We start from the raw sequence: 11,161 nt of genomic DNA, 5'->3' as shown, positions 1-11,161 counted from the left end.
TTTTAAAAAAAAAAAAAAAAAAAAAAGACACTTAACTATTCCAGTATCAGAAAGATTTCATAGACATTAGGGCTGGAAGGGACCTTGCAAGATCATTGGGTACAGCCCACTGCACAAGGGGCAGGAAGTCACCTGGGGTCAAATGATCTTTGCACGATAGATATTCAAGTGTTTAAGTGTCCAGAATAAGTGCTTACACCACCTCTGGTGGTGGTGGTAGGTTTTTGTTCCAGGCCTTGGGGACTCGGATAGTTTAAAAAAAAGTTTTTCCATATGTCCAGCCTAATATGGTCTTCCAGGAGTTTGTGACATTTGGACTTTGTCTTCTCTTGGGGTGCCCTGGTGGACAGATGTTCTCCCATTCCTGATGCACAACCCTTGTGTACTTATAGGCTGCTACCAAGTCACACTGAGCCTAAGCTTTTCTAGGCTGAAGAGTCCTATGGCTCTCAGCCTCCCCTCGTAGGGCTTGTTCTCTTGCTCTCTGATCATGCATGTGGCTCTCCTCTGGGCTCTCTCTCAAGCTTCTCCAGGTCCTTTCTAAAGTGTGGAGCTCAGAATTGGGGGTAGTACTTCAGCTGGGGCCTCACCAAGGCTGAATAAAGCGGGAGGATGACTTCTTGGGTCTCGCTTGAGATGCATCAGTAAATGCAAACCAGAGTTTTATTTGCTTTGCCTGATGCAGCGTTGCATTGGTGGCTTTTATGTTCACCTTGTGGTCAATCATGAACCCCAAGTCTCTTTCAGTCCGTGGTATAGCGAGTGTAGCATTGCTGAGCCTATAAGTATGATGCAGTTTTTTTTCACCTGAGGTGGAGCACCTTGCATTATTTCTCCGTGTTGAATGCCTTCAGGTTTTGATCTGTTCATCTTGTGAGCCTGTCGAGAGCCAGCCTGGATTACCAGCCTATACTCTAGTGTGACCATACTTCCCCATAGTTTGGTGTTGTCAGTGAACTTGGCCAATCTGCTTCTGACACCAGCATCCAGATCACTTTTTAAATATATTAAAGGGTACAGATTCAAGAACAAAGCCCTGGAGGGGATGCCACTGGTCACCATGCACCGTAGTGATAGTCGATGGAACCGAATCATCCTCTGGGTCCGACCATAGAGCCAGTTCCCCAGCCATTGGGCTGTAAGGTTGTCAAGGCTGCAGTTCCCCAATTTTACCACAAGTATATCATGGGACACCAGGTCAAAGGCTTTTTTGAAGTCCAAATATGCTATCAACTTCTCTTTTGTTTAGGTGATACTTCACCTAGTCATAGAAGGAAATGAGATTGGTCAGGCAAGTCCTACCTGCAACGAAGCTGTGTTAGCTATTTCTCAGAATATTGCCTTCTGCTAGCCTGCTGATAATGGTTTCTTTGATTTCACCCCCCCCCCCCCAATCGCCCTAAGATCTTCCCAGGGATTGAGGTCAAACTGATTGGCCTGTAATTTCCCAGATCTTCCTTCCTCCCTTTCTTGAAGATGGGTACCTCTTCAAATTTTCAGGTACCTCACCTGAGCTCCAAGTTTTTGAATATCCTCGCCAGTGGCTGTGCTATGATGTCAGCCAGTTCTTTTAGCACTCTTGGGTGCATTCCATCCAGGCCAACTGACTTGTGGATGTCCAGCCTCTCAAGGGGTTCCCTCACAAGACCTGTGCCAATGATGGACCTGTGTTCGCCCTTACCATGGTAGTCCTGCATCTTGTCAGGCAGGGTGATCCTCTTGGGCTGGTGGAAGACCCACACAAAACAGTCATTAAGGAATTTGGCTTTTGCCTGGGTGTCTGTTTATAAGCTGCCCCATTTGGTTTAGCAAGGGTCCAATGTTGCCCTTGTTTTTTTTTTTTTCTGACTTCCTATGTATCTAAAGAAGGACTTTTTATTGTCCTTGATTCCTGTAGCCAGTTTGAGTTTGGTTTCAGCCTTGGCTTTCCTAGTGCGCTCCCTACAGGTGCAGGCCAGTGCCGAATGCTCCTCCTTAGTGGTGTTTCCTGACTTCCATCCTTTATAAGCTTCTCTTTTTAGGTACAGGATGTCCATGAATTCCCCATTGAGCCAAGGGGGTCGCTCAGCCCTTTTTTGCTCCATTTTCCTATGGACTGGAACAGACTTCACTTGCACTTCAAAAATTGCGTTTTTAAGGAGCAACCACTCATGGTGGACTCCCCTCCCTATCAGATCAGGGCCTTGACAACGAGCCTCCTGAGCTTGTGAAAGTCGGCTTTCCTAAAGTCAAGGACCTGTGCATTGCTGATTGATTTGCCAGCTTTGCGATGGATAGAGAAAGTGATCAACTTATGGTCACTGTCTCCCAGCTTCCCTTCGATTCTCAGACCACTTGCTCCATCATCCCCTCTGGCCAGTACCAGGTCCAGCAGCACCTTACCTTTTATCAGCCCATAGACTTCCTGGGACAAGTAGAGCTTATCACTGCATGTGAGGAAGCTTTGTGATGGATTGGATTTGGCTGAGCATTCTTCCCATGAGATGTCAGGGTCGTTTAAATCGCCCATGACACCCATGCACGGAGAGCGTGCAGCCTCTGCCAGTTCCCTAGCGAATTTGTGGTCAGGCTCCTGCTCCTGGTTAGGAGGTCTGTAGTAGACTTCTACCGTTGTATCCCCTTCACCACATTCCCCCTGTATTCTAACCCAAAGGGTCTCAAGTCGACCTCCTCGGATGCCAATCTCCTCTTGTAGGGAAGTGTACTGCTCCTTCATATAGAGAACTACACCCCACCCTTTCTTGCAACACAATTCCTCCCGTACAAGGTATAGTCATTTATACCTGTGGCCCAGTGATATGTGGAGTCCCACCAGGTCTCCATTGTCCCTATGAGATTGTAGGAATTTCTGTTTAGTGGAAGGGCCAGTTCCTCCTGCTTGTTCCCCAGGCTCCTGGCACTTGTGTACAGGCACGTAAACCTGCCATCAGAAGTGGTGGGCTTCCCTGCACTCCTAGAAGAGCCCTGTCCCTGGGCTGGAAGAGGAATGACATTCCTTGTGCAGTGTAACCTGCTGGGTTTTTTTTGTTTTGTTTTTTTTTATGGTTGACACTTGTGGGGCTTGCACTGCTGGCTATCTGCCAATCAACCAGTGAACTTAGTTTAAAGCCCTGTTGAGCAGGTCAGCCATTTTGGCCAAGAAGAGCTTCTTCCCCATCTCAGTGAGGTGGAGGCCATCCCTTCCCAACAAACTGCTGCCTCTGATGCACAGACTGTGGCTGAAGAAGCTGAAGCCTTCATGATGGCACTAGTGCTGCAGTCTTTTGTGCAGCACTGGTGGAGGAGAAAACCACTTGTGCCCCAACCCTGCTCCCAGAGCCCTGTAGTCATAACCCGGCTGGGATTAATCAGAGCTGTGTTATTTGTGCCCACATGGTGAAGGAGCATGGGGTAGTGGTTGGAGGGCTGGATAAATTTTGGGATCCTCTCGGTGACATCCTGGATATGGGCCCCCGGGGGCAGTTTATCTATTTTCTTCTTCTTTTTTAACAAAACTGTTAAGGGGCTGGAAGAACTGACAGAAATATGAACCAAAACTTTCTCTGTACATGTACAACTAAATAGTTTGTCTTCTAATATGTTTCCTTGTTTTCTAAAAGAACTAAATCTACAAAACGGCAGTTAATAACAAGCACTTAAGGAGTGCAAATAGCAAAGAAGAAGGAGGAACTATGCTCTAGCCTCTCTCAAACTTTCAAAGCTGTGTATTCTTCCATTTTGTCTTGCTCCTGCCTGTGCTTTGCAAATCCTTCCATGTACATCAGAGCCAGACCTCCATGTTTGCTCTGGCTTTTTAAAAAAATATCAGTTTACATCTCCTTATATGGCTCTAGGTTTTTTTTTTGGTTTTGTTTTATTATATGGCCCAGAGCAGGACAGGACCCGAACTACTTTAGCCTTTGAGGAAAGTGCATATCCCTACTCCAGTTCTTAACAATGATGACATGGTGGCATAGACGGTCCTCAAGCTTTAAAACTGTACTTTGTCTTGCATGGGGAATCTTTCAGTAACAACTTGAGAGTGCAGCAGTATCCATTCTTGTCCTGAAATAATCTGCAAGATCGGTGGGATGTTTAAGATGGGATGTTTAAGTTGTCTGTATAATAGTATTGGTTAAGTTCTTTCCTGTTGCAAAAAAAAGCACTTCTGAAAATGTTCACCCCTACTCTGAAAAATTGGCATGTAATTTTGGTGAGTAAAAGCAGAGGCTGCAGTGTTGGGCAGCTATTGAAGTGGGACATATGTGTTTAACAGATGGACTCCTGAGTGTCAAAAAAAATTGTTTGCTGAAGATACAAAACAGTTTCAAAGAAGAAGAACATAACAAAAATGCTCTTTAGTCTTAACCATATCCTGTTACTGTGTCTGTGATAACACTTATGAAGCATCTGTTCTTATTTTGTAAGTATCTGATAAAATATGTTCACTTTTTATCACAATCTCCCTAAGTTGTATTCCATCCATGCGTTTAACTGAAGCCCAAACTCAAGGAGGCTATTTAGAGATTAGCTTCATTAGTATTTCTAGTTGCATATTAGCCCAGTGCAACATGGGAGGCAGGTAACAAGAAAAAAATCTAACTGATGCTGCCTCTGGACCTCTTGAAGGCTAGTAGCATAGGTGTTTGCTTGAGTCTGCTTGAATTAATGTTGTTACAGGCATGGTAGCCCAGGTGGTTCCATTGTCAGACTATGTTGCTGAATTCTTAATTGGCCAATTTAGTTAACTTTAAATCACTTTAAAATTAAAGATGGGCAGCCTCTGTTTGGCATGGAGCAGAAGAGGGAGAGGGCAGGCAGCATGGTGGCAAATGAGATGGGGAGCAGGAAGCAGAACTGCAGGTTGGGCAAGGAACAGAGCAGCAGATAGGAAGGAGATTGGAGTGCCACTCAGGAAGGCTTAATTTGTGACACTCATGCCAAAAAGTTGCCCCCAATGCCATATGAAGTTTGTGGATGTGGAGCCTAGGGTTTGGTATTACCTAATGCACTTGTAGGATCCAATCCTGTGGGCCTGATTCAGTCTTGATTTATAGTGAATAAGTTTCCTTTGAAAGCCTGCGGAAAAGTAGATAAGACACCATTCACTTCAGTGGAAATGTCAGGTTTTGCCAGGTCTGAACTTGCTCTAGACACCCAGTGGAACTTTTAAGGTCTCATACCGAATGGTTAAACATCATGGGAGCTTCTGATAATGTTACTTGATGCCAAAGATGATTATAATCAGAACTGGACTTGATAAGAAAGCAGTGATGTTGATCTAAGGGTGACAATGGGCAATATACAGAAGTGAAATAAAACTTTCTAATGCATAACGTACTGCCCCCATATAAAGTAAAGCTGTTTTGGGCCTCGTTATAGTTGATTTAAGATTGTATTTGCCACTGGAATACATTGATGTGTTGAGACAGGTGGTCCTGATTGCATTTCATTTGTTATGGATAACTTAAAGGACAACCCCAAATAATAAAATATATGCTCTTAGTCATCTAGAGAGAATCTTCCAAAGCAAAAGAAAAATAAATGCAATGTTACAGGGAGGACAATTTAGATGGAAAAATCTGAATGAAAATTGGGTGTTCTGGTTTAAGAAGAGCTTATTAGATGACTAAAATACCACTGTTGCAGAAGAGAACTGAGTAAAAGTCCAAAAGCTTGTTCTGGTCAAGGGGGGATGTGAAGGCAGCAATGGAAGACTAATAATAATAATAATAACAATGAAAAAGAAAGGAGCCCTGTGGGGACAGAAGTCGATACAAATCAGAAGCTTAGAGAGAGAATCAATAATGGAATCTAAACATGTATTTATTTACCTTATTTTTAAAATGTACCTGGAAGGGATTTTTAAGTACATTAGGAACAGAAACCTTTCCAACAGTGCTGTAATTGAGTGTGTAGAGATTTGATGTGAGAAACCCTGGTAGATTATATATTGGAAATAGTTTGACTGTGTCTCTTATTACAAGACTACTTCCTTATTCGCATGGGCCTAATACTTGTCCCAGTCCTTGTGGAACCAGAGACCAGTTGAATACCATCTTTTTTTATAAGGATCTTTCAGGTGTTTGAAGACTCTTACCAAATCTTCCTTCAAGTGTCTCTCTTTTTTACCCCTTCTTCAAGGCAAAATAAGCTAATTTCTTCCAGCATTTCCTCGGGTCATGTTTTTCTTAAACAACTTTGAGGTAAACAGACTATTTCAACCTTTCTCGGAGCCTAACCTGCATAAAATGAACTGTTCCAAACAGGAGATCTTACCACACCTTCAACTCTCCTATGAAATATGAACTTTAGTTTCTACCTAGGAGAACTTACAGTCTCTTCTCCTATGCCTGAAGAAGGGTGCTTGTGCCCGAAAGCTTGCAATTAAAGACTTTTTTTCTTTTGCAAAAATCTAGTTGATCTAATAAGAGATCACCTCTACCACAAGTTCCAATTCCTTAAACCTCCTAAGTACTTTCACTTCTCTGCTTCAGACTCTTTCCAATTTTGTCCACCTCTTCCATGAAGTGTGCTACCACAAACTTGGGAATAGTCCCCAGGTGTGAGGCCTCATCAATGCTGAATCACTTCCTATAACTTGTATACAACAGACTCCTGTCCATACATTCTAGCACTGGCTTTTTTTGTCTTCCTTCCCCCCCCCCCCGCCCCATTACCTTGCTGACTCATTCAGCTTGTGATTCATTACAACATCCAGGTGTTTTTCTGCAATAATGCTACCTAGCCAGCTGCTATTGAAAGAGAGCAGCACCCTGCAGGCAATACCCTCAGTGCAGCAATGGGTTCATCTCCAGCATGCATTTTTTCTACCTGGATAAATGAGAACACAAGCTAAACCCCATATCTTTCAATAGGACCCAGAGCTTAGTAGTTACTTCCAAACAGTTCATTGACATTGTCATTAGTTCCTCTATGAGTGAGTAGCATGGGGTAATAGTTAAAGCACTAGAGAAGTCTCAGCAACTGTTCTGTAACCTTTCAAATTTCAGGGTTTGGCAAACTTCGGTGGATGCTGATCCCTGCCATGTAAAAGAGAATAGTTTTGCAACCCTAGCCTACACCAGCCCTCCAGGGTGAGGTAGCACCCTTATGCATCACTGATAGTATGTTCATTAGGGGTGTTGCTGATTCAATTTGGAGAAGATTCAGCCTGATTTTGGAGACCAAATCCAAATCTAATTGGGAGACCAAAAAACCCCTCTGAATTGTTTCAGAGCCTCCAAATGGATTTCAAAAAAGATTCAGATGACCGTCTTTCAGGGGACCAGAAGCTGAGAAGAGGGAGGGGGAGCAAGGGGGGAAAGACTGACATCTGTAGCTGGCCAGTGACTGATCCTTCCCCAAGTCCCCTTTGAATTGCAGTGCTCTAGTGAAAGGACGTAGAAACAGCACATAAGCCTCTGTCTGCAGCCTTTCTGTCCCTTTTTGTGAGCTGTTTCTGCCTGAGCACTGGAAGGCTCCCTGTTACAGGCTACCATCCCTGCTGGTTTCATCCCGCTGTGTCTTAACGCACGCAGAGTCACACGTCACGAGTTTTTGCTTTCAGAAGCTTGAGGTGCAGTTTCCCAGAAACCCCTGCACCTATCTCCTTGACACCTGGCAGGCTTCATGGCCTCAGGGGCTACCATCCGTGATGCTTTCATCCAAATCTGCCAAAAAATGACCAAGTTATAGATGTTTCAGTGATTTCCCCATTATAGTCTATGGCTGAATATTCTGAAGCTGATTCGGGACAGTGATCTGAATCGAATCGCTGTCCTTTGACTTGGCCGAATCCAAATCGAATACTTCCCTATTCACACGAGCCTGATATTTACAATGGATCCTTGCTTTAAAGCTTGGAATGTCTTTTATGTACAATAGTAGCAACTCTCAGGTCCTAGAAGTACATAGATATGTTTATAACTTAACTGGGACTAGCAGTGACCTTGTTGTATTTGTTACACAGTTGGACCCCCAGTTGCATAGTTTCGAGTTACGCTCATTCATGTATACACGCTTTATATAACATGACCGTGTTTCAACTTAAGCGATACCCTGCTTCACATTTACACTGTTTGCAGTAGAGCAGTTGTTAATTTGGGGTCTACTTACATAGTGTTAGCATCAATTGTTGTCTCCTCCAAGCTTGTCCATCATTTTTGGTTACATTAACCCCTGAATATTTGTGAAAATGATGTCAAAGAAAGCCTTTGATGTTGTGCACAAAAGAGTACATAAGTCTATCACCCTGACCCAGAAAATAGAAATCCTTGATAAAGTGAGAAGGCAATAGTGCTGTGTCACTTGCTCATTAGTACAGTTTAAGTGAATTGACTGTACGTACCATTAAAAACAAAAGTGAGCAAAAAATTAGACTGTGTGAAAACAACAACCCTTGTGAGTTTGAGAGTGGTGATGACTAGAATTCCTCATTTAGATAAAGCTGAGAAATTCCTTAATCTTTGGATCAATGAAATGACCAATACAAAAGGAGCAGTTGTCGATGGTGCGACAATTAGGGCTAAAGCTTTGTCTCTGTATGAGCACATAGCCGGGAGTAAAGGTTTTAATAAAGCTATCAGTTCCATTATTTTGTGTTTAAATATCCTTTTATTATGCAATAATGTTATCAAATCTTGGTCCCTATCACCCTGTCTTCCATTGACTTAATGCCTCGAGTTACACAGTTTCAGCTTGCATGGTGTTTTTCAGGAACGTATCCCCTGTGTAACTCGGGGTCCGACTGTAAATATACATTGGGTATGCTTTTTAAGCTTAACTAAAAAATGAGCACTTTGAAGTGAGGCATGGGGGAGCTACTCTACAAAGGTAGCTCTATATTTAAGTCTTGTGCAGTGTTTCCATAGTGTAAGTATTTTCATTTGTCATTCTTCTGCTTGGTTGATTTAATTGGGTTTCCTTTTAGCTTTGAGTCTTCTGTGTACTGGAGTATGTTAAATAAGAGTATGTGTTATATCATTATCGCAGATTTTTTTCTGCTGCTTAACACCTTTTGTATAAAGAAAATCCCAATTTTGGCTAAATAGAAAAGACTGAAAGCTACTCAACCAAATCTTTGCTTGTGACCTGTTTATTCAGTATTATGTAAGACTAGTGTCTGTATCTGTATCTGTGTTTGTGTGTCTCTGTCAGTTTAATATTCCTCAACATGTTCTTTCACAGATTTCTACTCACAGGGGAGAACACAAAAGCTGCAGGGGAAATGTAACAGGTCTGTGCTGATAAATTAAATCCTTCAGGAACAGAGGCTTCCTCTGAAACCAGAAAAACATTTTTCCCTATCTTTAGCACATCAGCTGCTCAAAGCACTGTGTTTTGATTTTAGTCCATTCTTCCAGCTCTTCTGTAAGGTGAGAATCCTTATTTACAGACAAAAAACAACCAAGCATTTAAAATTTTAGTAATAAAAACTCCCTGGTTTATAATCTCCTTCTAACAGGTAATGGTAAACCTGATCATCCTTTGCAACTGATGTGTTTTACTCAAGCAGTCGGGTATCTAATACAGTATTTGGCACTCAATTCAATATTGGCTGCTAAAAGGGAATCTGGCTAGGCATTTATTAACTATATTAAGGAGTATAAAGAGAACCACTTCAGCCCTAGAGACTTCTGTTCTTTTCTACATTCAGCTGACTCCTTTTGCACATTTCAGTTTCACTAGTAAGTAAAATAAAATAATGTAAGTTGCTCTTGGGCACAGTCACCAAATGCGACAGACAGGCAAACTTTTGATTACAGATGAGGGCTGTTTTAAGTGATTGGAGGGTCATTCCATGGTCCAGGGGAAAATGGGCTTAAGTTGAAATGAAGCAAAATGAACATATACCACAAAAAATGCCTGTCTTTTTCCTTTTGCTTTCTTGGCTGTTTGAAGTTTTCTTGAGCACTGGCACTATGGTGTATTCCTAATACAACAGCGTAAAATTTTACTTCAGTGCTATCTGAGTTCCTTCAAAGAATATTTGAACGTGGTTAAGCAGTTAAAGTAGCACTCAATTGGCAAATGGCTGCATTTAAAAGTGAAATGTCATGTGTACAATTCTGTGAGTAATATTGCTTCTGCCCCATGTGTGCAGGTGTAGAGGGGGTGCTAATTAAGGACTCGCGTGACGGGAAGAGGGCTGGGCTTGAGCCATATAAGCCTGGAGCCTGAGCTGGTCTGGCAGTCCAGCCCTGAAAACCTTGAAGGTAGGAGCACCTGGCAGCAAGGCTCCTGACCTAATGGGAGAACTGGGTGTGCAGGTCTGCAGACCTGGGAACAGGGGAAGTTACCTGGGCTGGAGAGAGGCTAAGTTATGCAGGCAGGTGGTCTCTTTATGTTAAACCTAGAGAGGGTTTCAGTGTCCACCATGGCGCTGAGATGTTTTTTATTTAAGTTGGTCTGGTGGTTTAGCCTTGAGCCCTGAAGGCAGGCTCATGGCCTACTCAGAGGTGGTAGCCCAGAGGTGCTAGAAGTGGGGTCAGCAACTTGTAACCAAAGTAGAGGGCAAGTAGAGTTGGGGAGCCCAGAGGTCTCAACTGGCCTGAGGGTGGGGCCCAGGCTCAGGAGGCGCCCCAGCATGCTTATAGGCTCGGCAGTGCTACGCTTGCTAGCACCAGGGCTGAAAGAGACTTGGGGACCATGATTCTTCACAAGATGAACGTGAGCCATCAATGTGATGTCACAGCTGGTAAAGCGAACAAAACTCTGGCTTGCATCCATAGATGCTTCTCAAGTAAATCTCAAGATGTCATCCTCCCACTGTACTCAGCCTTGATGAGGCTGCAGCTGGAGTAGTGCATCCAATACTGGGCTCTGCCATTCAAGAAGTATGTGGAGAAGCTTGAAAGAGTCCAGAGGAGAGCCCCACGCATGATCAGAGGGCAGGAAATATGCCTTAAGAAGAGAGGCTGAGAGCGATGGGACTCTTCAGTTTGGAAAAGTGCAGGCTCAGGGGTGAAGGAGAGCAGCGATTGCCAGCCCGCCGGCTGCGACAGGCCCCCCGACAGCCCGCCCGCCCCGGCCCCGGCCCGGCCGTGCAGCAGCGCCGCAGAGTTGGCGTTGGCGTGGTTCGCCTTGTGCTTGCCGCTATCGGGGCCCGAGTGCTCCGCCATGTTGCACCCCGGGCGGCTCGGCGTCTCTCCGCCTCTCAGCCGGGGGGAGGGGCTGCGGC

The 11,161-nt window shown here is 43.9% G+C and overlaps 1 protein-coding gene across 2 annotated transcripts in view; it reads left to right on the top strand.

The window, feature by feature from the left end:
• Window positions 1–11,161, top strand: part of MRAP2 (melanocortin 2 receptor accessory protein 2) — a 44,581-nt gene that overhangs the window by 13,267 nt on the left and 20,153 nt on the right. The window contains exon 2 of one of the 2 annotated variants that reach the window (XM_019520401.1): window positions 9,183–9,356. The exons of the other annotated variant lie outside the window; for it this stretch is intronic. The gene's annotated coding sequence lies outside the window, so the exon portion shown is untranslated. The remainder of the gene's footprint in view (window positions 1–9,182; window positions 9,357–11,161) is intronic. 2 annotated transcript variants of the gene reach the window in all.

Source organism: Gavialis gangeticus, unplaced genomic scaffold (assembly GCF_001723915.1).
Source record: "Gavialis gangeticus isolate Ggan-Ray unplaced genomic scaffold, GavGan_comp1, whole genome shotgun sequence".
Taxonomy (NCBI): Eukaryota; Metazoa; Chordata; order Crocodylia; family Gavialidae; genus Gavialis; species Gavialis gangeticus.
Note: the sequence above shows the minus strand (reverse complement) of the source record. Positions and strands in the feature narration are given on the sequence as shown.